The sequence below is a fragment of the Pinus tabuliformis genome, chromosome X (genome assembly GCF_031772625.1).
Source record: "Pinus tabuliformis cultivar Carrire ecotype Pingquan chromosome X, CPIR1, whole genome shotgun sequence".
NCBI classification, from domain to species: Eukaryota; Viridiplantae; Streptophyta; class Pinopsida; order Pinales; family Pinaceae; genus Pinus; species Pinus tabuliformis.
This window is the reverse complement of record NC_142308.1, coordinates 1,584,658,144-1,584,667,526: the sequence shown is the minus strand read 5'-3', so window position 1 is coordinate 1,584,667,526 and position 9,383 is coordinate 1,584,658,144.

The following is a 9,383-nucleotide window of genomic DNA, read 5'->3' as shown; positions in this document are numbered from 1 at the left end:
GAATACATCATGCCTAGTCTGCGCATAGCGGCGCTCACAGGTATGACAGATCGCAGCGCCTTGGAAGAGAGGCTCACGCAGATGGAGGAGCTCGAAGAGGAACGATTTTTGGCTAGATTCCACCAGTAGGTGCAAAAGCAGCACGAAAAGGCCTGGCATGATCGGCATATTAAGTTGCGCACCTTTAAGGTGAATGATTTGGTGTTGCTATATGATAGTAAGTTTGATCAATTCCTAGGGAAGCTCAGAATGCATTGGTTGGGACCGTATGTTATTAAGGAGATCATAGATGGTGGTGTGGTGCAGTTGGTAAAGTTAAATGGAGAACTCTTCCCAGGAAAAGTCAATGGCAGTCGTTTGAAGCTATACACGATGGCCCGACCATCTGACTAGCCGCAAGAAACATAAGCTTAGCACTCCAGGGAGCTGAAAGGAGGTGTGGGACTATAAACTACTCTGCCCGGGAGCTGCGCGATGACAATACTGCACGCAGTAGCGAAGTGTCACAGGTTTTGCGACAGTGCGAGGGTAGCTGCACTGCCACGCGGGTTGGTTGGAAAGTGACCGTTACAGTCACTATTCACGATGTGATGCTTGGTTTGAGACCAAATGGAGCAGGCGACAGGCATTTAAGGCGAACTTTATGGGCTAGATTTGGGAAAATATGCCACCAAGGGAGCATTAATGGACCAAAAGAGGGGGGAATGGTCGAATTCAAATTCAAAAGGCACTATAAATTACAAGTGGCTATCCAGCGAACAACGCTTGCCATTTTGAGAACTGAGATTTTGCGTTATTAACTGTGTATGGACCTTTCGAACTTTGAGGCTTTGAGAGGAAGCTCAGTGTTTTAAACATTGCCGAAGGAAATGCATGACCTTCTAACGAGAATGATGACAGTGCTTGAGGAAGCCATGGATACCAGAGCAATGACCACTGAGGAGGCCATGCAGGCCATAATGGTAGGAGATGCCCCAGAAAGTGTCAGGATAGTCGCAAAAATCCCTAAATTGCCACACACACCGAGACCCAAGAAAGACAAGTAGCCTATGGTACCGATGCGCGTGTCCCCTAGGAATCCGTTAAAGGGGAAGGGGAAGGCGGTCAACTTGGAAACCAATGAGGAGGAAGAATTCAAAGAAATCCTAGTAGAGAAGGAAGAGGATGTAGAGATGGAGGTGGAAACCCAGGGTGCGGACCCTCTGACCAAGATACCCGCTAATGTTCCTCCGGGGAAGGGGAAAGCAAGGGTGCCCAAGGACCTAGATGAGAGAAAGAGCTCTCTGCAGACTCCGTTGCTCCCCAACGGCATCATTTTTTACGGAACGCACTTGGGGCGAGTGCCTGCGCTAAAGTTTGACGACTGGGATCTCATGGACCATGAGAAATTCCCACATTTGGAAACCGTGCAGCTCATGCACTAGAAGAAAAGCACACCGTTAGAAGTTATAGAGTTGGAGCCGCGCCAATGGTTGCGAGGTGTAGAGAAAGCAGGATTGTTAAACCTACTCTGGGTGCCACATTACTATCCCGCCCTAATGACTATTTTCGTCATCAGGCAGCTGCTCTACCTGGTGCATGATGGGTATTTGTGGCTAGAGGAGGCCATCCCATCATGGATCATCTGATTCACAGAATTACCTGGCTCCCTTGCAAAGGGGAAGATCCAGCGAACATATCCAAGGGTAAAAGTGATGATTTGGCCATTGCAGAGGCCATGAAGAAGAAGTTCAAGCTAGAGAAGAAAAAGAAAGGGTACGCGATCTCCAGTATCAATAATGTTGCGGTCAAAGTCGCGACGCAGATATTGGTTGTGAAAGTTATGCAGAAGTGTTGTGCGAATGAGGTGCCCGCGTCAGTGATTGGACTTGCCACGTAGTGCGCAGAGGGGGTCCAGTTTAACTGGGCGGATTACTTGTGTAGAGAGTTCCTACAAAACTTCCATGAGGCGCAAGAGCAGGGGAAAACTTTCCACTATGCATGGCTTTTCCTATCCATAGTGATGGTGGCTTGGGAATTGCCCAGGGATAGCCAGTTCTTAACGATTGCGCAGGATATTCCAGAGGTAGCGAAGTATGCTTCACTGTGGGCAACCCGAGATGTGCAGAGAATCAGAGATAGTGAAATATTATGGGTGTTCATGGAGATGAACATCAGAATGGGGATTAACCACAAGCCACGGTTATCGCCCACAATTTATAACAGTTTGTAGAGCTTTGCGGAGTTCAAGGCAGATTTTCATCACATGTACATCAGCGCAAGGAAGGACCTCACAAAGGCATGGAAGGAGCTACCTTATCTAGCGACAGACGATGTCATATTCGCCATTCTTGAGTCATGGCCGCCGGAGTGGGGCGCTCCCATCAGCTCCGCGATGGAAGCAGAGAAGTCCGATACATAGAGGAAGAAGGAGGAGGCAAAACTGCGGATGGAGCAGTTGGCAGAAAAGCGATGGAATGAAGCAGCAGCAGCCAAGGCCTAGGAGGCGCACGATGATGTGAATATAGCAAAAGAGCAGCAGAGGGCACCTGAGAAGGAGCGTGAGGGAGAAAAGTCGCCTTCACCCAAACAAGAGACAGAAACAGAGGAAGGTGGCGCGGACCCATAGACAGCGTCCAAACAGCTAAAGTGACAATGCCTGAGAGAGCAGGTGGGGCCGCAGAAGAAGTCAAAGGCCTCAAAGACTTCTTTCGACTTGATCACCCTCACTAAGGGGGATCTCCATGACATTGGGGAGACAGTGTGCGACGTCACCATGGAGGCCCTCCAGCAGTTCGCGAAGGAAAACCAAATGGTGTTGGGGGCCCTCTGGGTGTAGATTCAGGAGTTGCAGGTGCACACTCCACAGGATGGTACTCTATCAACTAGCCTCGAATTAGGTATGACCGCGGTTGAGGAAATGTTGCACGACCCTATGACCAGCACTATAGTGCTGCCAGAAGGAGCACTGATATTAGAAAATGAGGCTGACAGGCCGATGGTCAGTATGCTAAAGGGAGTTGGAATAAATATGGTTGTGCTCCCTCGGGAGACGCTCTATGTTCTACAGGACGGAGTGACTGCAGAACTGCAAGCCATGGAGGGTTGCACACTCCAAGTCATGAATGAGTAGCGAATCAGTATAGAACAATTGAGCTTGCAGCGCGACAAGGTAGTGGCGTAAAACTGGCAGATTATGTAGGTGGTCGAGGATGCTTGCAAAATGGTCCCGGAGTTGGCCATCCCAGCAGAAGACCCAATGGAGGCGCGCATCCGGAAACTCGCAGCAAGGGTGCATGAGGCGAAGGAAGAGATGGCCAAGGTGCAGCTGGAGTTGAACCCTCAAATAGCTGAGCTCCAATTGAAGGCATAGCCTTCAACTCTGCTAGAGGTGAAGGAACAGCGCGCCAGTGCCATTACAACAGGAATAGTGGAGATCAACAGTGCAGTGAAAGACTGCACCCGACTATTTGAGGAGTCATTCGAGGTTCTCACTACTTTGTAGGAGGACCCAAACATACAACACTTATAAACAGAGGCGTATGAGCTGCAACAGAAGTATGACAAAGTCAAAGGGACCATGCAGAGGGTGGCCCTTACACAGAGGCTCACGCAGATGCAACAAGAAAAAGTGCTCAAGGAAGAGGTAGACGTTGCACGACATAAGGAAGTCATTTTGAAAGTGCGCATACAACCATGGATTGATGAGGCGTTCGTCATTACCACCTCGATAGAAGTAAAGCTCGTGCATGTTATACTCCTATACCAATAGGTGTCATATTTCATGATTGACTTGTTGAGCTCTGTATTATGTTCATCCCTTTCCTTGTTGCAAAGGTTTTCCATATCATCAAAGAAAAAATCAAAAAATCAAAAATTGTAAAGAGAGTATGTCCTAAAAGAAAAATCAAGGGGTAAAAAGAATAAGATGGTCAAAAAAAAAAGTGAAAGAAATGAACCCCAAATAAAGAAAGACCAGGAAAGTGTGCAAGTACAAAATGCCACTACTTTTTCATTTTTCTATAATAAGCATTGTGTGCAACTTGTTAAAATGTGCCACAATTGATGAATGGCCAAACAGCTTAATCTTGGCTAGTTCATATTTGAATTTCCTGTTTTAGAGATAGAGAATAAAAATCTGACCAAATTGTTTAATCTTGGCAGATAAGTAGATAGGTAGAGAAGCAAAGGAGCTCAAAAGTTAAATCTGAGCCCTTGTAGGTCATAAGTGCAGACTTAGGTAGGCTTGCCACGTGAAGAAAAGAAAAGTTCATGAGGGTTTTCCAGTCCAAGTGCACCCAAGTAAAGAAGGAAAAAATGCTAGGCCAAGTAGGCAGGGTAGGTAGATTGGTGTTGTAGAATGATACTTGTGATAGGCCATGTCTCTAAATGTGTTAATCTTTATCTCTATCACAAGTGCAATGGCGGACATTATACTTGAAGCAGCTCAAGCGAGGTAAGGTTTCATAACTAACTCCCCTTCATATTTTTCCCTAATCATTTACTAATTCCCCCCCTAAAATATTAAGAATCTGTTCTTAATATCACTAAAAGCCACTCCTTCCACTTCATCAATTGCCTAAGTAAATTCCTATTTTACTTAGGAAAATGGCCATATTTCTTGTATAAACCCCTTTTTTCTTTTAGCCTAAGTTTTAATATAAAATTCCTAACATTATACTTAGCGCTTTCATTTCAATTTCATATTAACCATTAACTTTTATTATATAAATCCCAAAAAACATTACCCTATATCGTATTATGTAAATGTATAAAAAACCCCAAAAATATTAATATTCCCGCCCCGGTCGAAATATGACCATATCACTGTTTAAACAGGGATTAACCGGTTTAGTTGAAACCCGTTAATAACCTTCCCACCACGCAATCAAGGGCTAATTAACCACCTGGGTTAATTAATAACCAAAAACTACCCTGAATAAATAAAATCAGCCTGATACATTTAAAACATGGTTTATTATGACCGAGCCCGCTACATTAACCTCCAGCCATCTTCAAAGTGCGTCCGTCGTCCGATCCCCACTCCAACATCCAACGGTCGACGATCAATATCGCGACCCCCTAACCGCCGAACGTTAACACGCGATTGGCCGGTGGTTTTGCCGCCATACCAAAGACACGCGTCACTCCGTCAGCCTGTTCGCTAGCCCTCCGCCCGAAACCACTTGGCCCCAAAAGCGATGCGGGGCATAACCACTTACCACCCTACTACTGACGTCCTCCGTCCTTTTGTTGACGTCACATGCCACATCCTCCGCCATGTCATCTGCCCCCGTACTCCCACTGACGCCATCCGTACTGCTTACGTCATCCTCCCGATCAAATCAAAAATTCCCACCAAAACTTCATTTTGTCAAATAAAAAGGATAAAATATCATTTTTGTTGTAGTTTCGCTGCAAACTGTGCTCCGGGCATAACAACGACTGAGGTCGCATTTCCAGTTTCCGACCAGAAAGGCTACATCGACGAGCTCACAGACTCAACCGACCTGCCATTTTACAGTTTCCTCCTCTTTTGACACAGGTACCTTTAAAAACTTTCTCAATAAATGGTTGTCAATGCATCAATTGCCAGGACTTCTCAGCAATCTCCGCAGGAAGTTAGCATACCAGCCACATAAAGGTCTAAAGGAAAAGAATTGGAAGGTGTAGAACAACCTCCAGTGTCACAACAAACAGGTGTTTATCCATAGCTGCGTTGTTACCCTTGGAAAAAAGGGAAATTTTGGGCTAAATATCAGACAGAGATGATCAGGGTATAACATCAGCACTAAAGTGTATCAGATCAGTGATAAAGGGGTCAGATCAAAATTAAAAAGTGGCAGATCAGAAGTAAAGAGCACAGTTAAGACAGGCAGCCGGCGTAGAGTTACTACAGAAGACAGCTGCCAGCCGAATTAAAGAGCCTGCCTCCAGCACAAACATTAGTGATCTTTTCCTATTTTCAAAGAGTAGTTGTTTCTATTTTTCTTGTAAACTATTATTTATTCTAGATATTATCTAACAGCTGTTATGAGATATTTGTTTTACAATTTCGAGCATAAATACCCCCTCCATTGGAGTATTGGTGGTGGATTCCTAGACTCTGCTGTAATATTGAAATTCTGGAATAAAGCGCTGTTGGAATCAACTATTGTATGGCCTATAGGATGAAGAATTGAAGCAAAGGACTTGTCACGGATTTCTTGAATCAACCTCTGGACCAATAAGTCCTCTACATCTTGTGTTTTACAGTTTTCTTGTTTATTATATCATCTTTGTTTCATAATCTGAATGATAAAGAAAAGGTTAATTTCAGAATATGCTTGATTGCACTCTGTTTTCAGAGTTTATTGTTCTCTGTGTTTTCTTCAAAATTATAATAAGCAGTGAAATCTTAATTGCTCATGTTTCCTAACTCTTTCATGTTGATTATTTGTTAAAGAATACTTCACTGCTTCTTATCAGTAATCATCCATTTTCCCTCTTTAAATAGGTTGAAGGATTCTTAACTGCCCTTCACCCAATTTGAGCCCATTCCATCTGTTTCAAGCCTCTATTTGTTCCTGGGTTGACTACCTTGCTCTGTGAAGCCATCGTCTGTTAAGAAACCAAATCCAGAAAGCCATGTTCTTTGACTCCATTAGCCCAATGGATTGAACTACTCAGCTTTACCTCTCTGTTCTATCGAATCTCACCACCCAAACTCAAACAAAACCCTCGAACTTCATAACTAGCCTAATACCTTTAAAAACAAAGCTAAATCATAAAGAGAGAACCCTTTCTGGATACAGATTGGCTAGATTCTGTATCTAAAAGATTGGTCTGTGGTTACCTCGGCCTCCTTTCCCCTTCTTACAACTTCTGGGAAAACCTGAGTGATAACATCATTGGCGACTCCACTGGGGATCTGCATAATTGTTTGTTACCATTTTTTATTTCATAAACTACAAACGGAGCCTGAAGTTAGCCAGTTAGCCTTGAAATGCTTTTGCTTTGCAAGTGCAGAAGTAAATGAATGCTACTTCAGTCTATCTTCGGTCTAGCTTATAGATTTAACATCTAGTTTCAAATACTTGATCAGTTCCTCTTGTCAAATAAAGTCTTTAAGAAAATTTAAAACTCATATCTAAAGCCTCTTAAAGAAATCATAGAAGTTGTTTTGAAAAGTCATAAAAAATCAAAAAAATCATAAAATACTCAAAATTTGGTTTCTTGGAGAGCTAAACCTTTTCTTCATAACCGTTTTACAGGTTTAGATCTGATCTATGATGGTGGACAGGGATCAGACACACAAAGGTTGAAATCATCCACCTGGCAACTCCACATCAATTTCACAACTAGGACTCCACTGGAGGGACGAGCCTGAAAGAACAATACAAAAAGATTAGGCTTTTAACTTATACTGTTATCCAAGACCTTATGTTCTTTCTAAATTGATAGAGTTTTCCAATGTATATTGTATTTTAGAAAAAAAAACTTAGATTAATTTTTGAGTATTTTCTTTTGAAAATTGTAAATAGATATCATCCTTTTGAATCTTATGATGATCACTTTCCAATCAATAAGCCTCAAATACTCAAGACTCCTCTACTAAAAGAATCCAGAGTTGTTGGGAACCTATGGTGACCCAATTTTAGCATTAAGTGTCTTCAAGATGAATTTAACAAATCAACGCATGTATGCTCCTTTGGATAGGTCAAAGATTCCAGGTTTTCCAAACCCTTTGCCCAAATTTGATTGGTCAAGAAATCTTCCATTGTTTAAAGATGAAATAGGAGATGATGCTGCTTTACATTTATTAAAATTTCATATGCACATTCGAAAGTTTAAAGTCAAATTCCATGAAGATTGTCTTATGAAAATATTTATGTTAACTTTAGAAGAAAAAGCTAGATCTTGGTATGAAAATTTACCAGCCTCTAGCATATGTTCTTTAAAGCAGTTTCATGCTACATTTCATGACAAATACAAGGAAAGGTATTCATCTCTATTGCTAATTCAAGACTGTTGTGACAATTTTGAAAGTTTTATTCAATATCTTGAAAATTACTATGAGGATGATGATAATCAGTTCATGGATCATGAAATATTAGAGGTCTTAGAAGAGAAGCCTTTTCAAAAAGTGGAAGCCTTGCTTGAATTATCTTCCCCTCTGAAAGAAAAAGATGATGTATGTTGTTCAGAAACCCATGAAGTTTCCCCACAGGAAAAAATTCTTGCAGCACTACAAACTGATCAGAATAAAGAAGAAATGCAGTTCCCTGAAATTGCTCAAATAGAAAATAGCAATGAAAAGCAACAACAATCCAGAGATATGGAGGTAGGGGCTATAGAGCTTAAAAATATTGAACCACAAGACAATCTTCAACGAATGGTGGTTTCTTCAGAGATTAAAGAATAGTCAAAATTATTTGATGAAAACCATGTCGCAAATTTTCTTTCCTCACATGCAAATGAACTGAGACCACATACTTTGATAGATCATAATCTTTCATCTAAAATTAATGAGAGTTTGCAACTCCCTTGCAAACTTCTATATGACAAAGACAATGATGAGGATTTTCCTGATGTATGTGATAAGGTTGTTATATTTGATGAAGATGAAGAGTATTCAGAGCACTTGGATACAGTAGAGAATAAGGAGGAGACACGATTGACCAATCACTTAAATCAAGCAGCAGTTTGGAATGAGGTTTGTTTTCCTGATACCAATCATCCAGAAGATCTTATATGGCAGGATTACCATTATCCTTTGGCCAATATATTACAACCATCGGTGCCAGAAGAGATTAAGAATCATGAACAAATTCCTGCTACTTCCAACTACCATAGATCAAAAGACAGATTTATAAAGCAATACGTGGAGGAGAAAGCTCCTAATCTAATCTGTGTGTTTGATGACATTGCTTCTTTTGATGATTTGCCCAAATATGATCAGTATGATGATAATTATGTTCTTCAAATCCAAACTAACTTTGCAAAGCAATCAGAGGCTAGTTTGGGGAATAAGGACATCCTGTTTCACCAACTTGAGAGTAGTGATCAGCTTGTCCATTTCAGCTACGAAAGTAAGGAAGAAAATGCAGAAAAATTGGAAATAAGTGAAACTTCTTTACCTCTCTGTTTTGAATCATGTGAAATTTTTAAAGAAAAGGAGGAGCAGCTTGTAGAAGTCTATGAAGTTCCATTTGAACTTATATATAATAAGTTGCAACAACCCTTCCAAGTTCTTTATGATCCAATAGCTAACAGGTTGGATGATGAAAGAAATCATAATTTATCTCCATTAACAGACTATGAGAGTCAAAATCAAGATGATAATGGTTTTACAAGACAGACATTACAATCAATAGAAATATCGTCACAAAGAGCAATTGAAAACGTGCAGGGTGATAAAGATG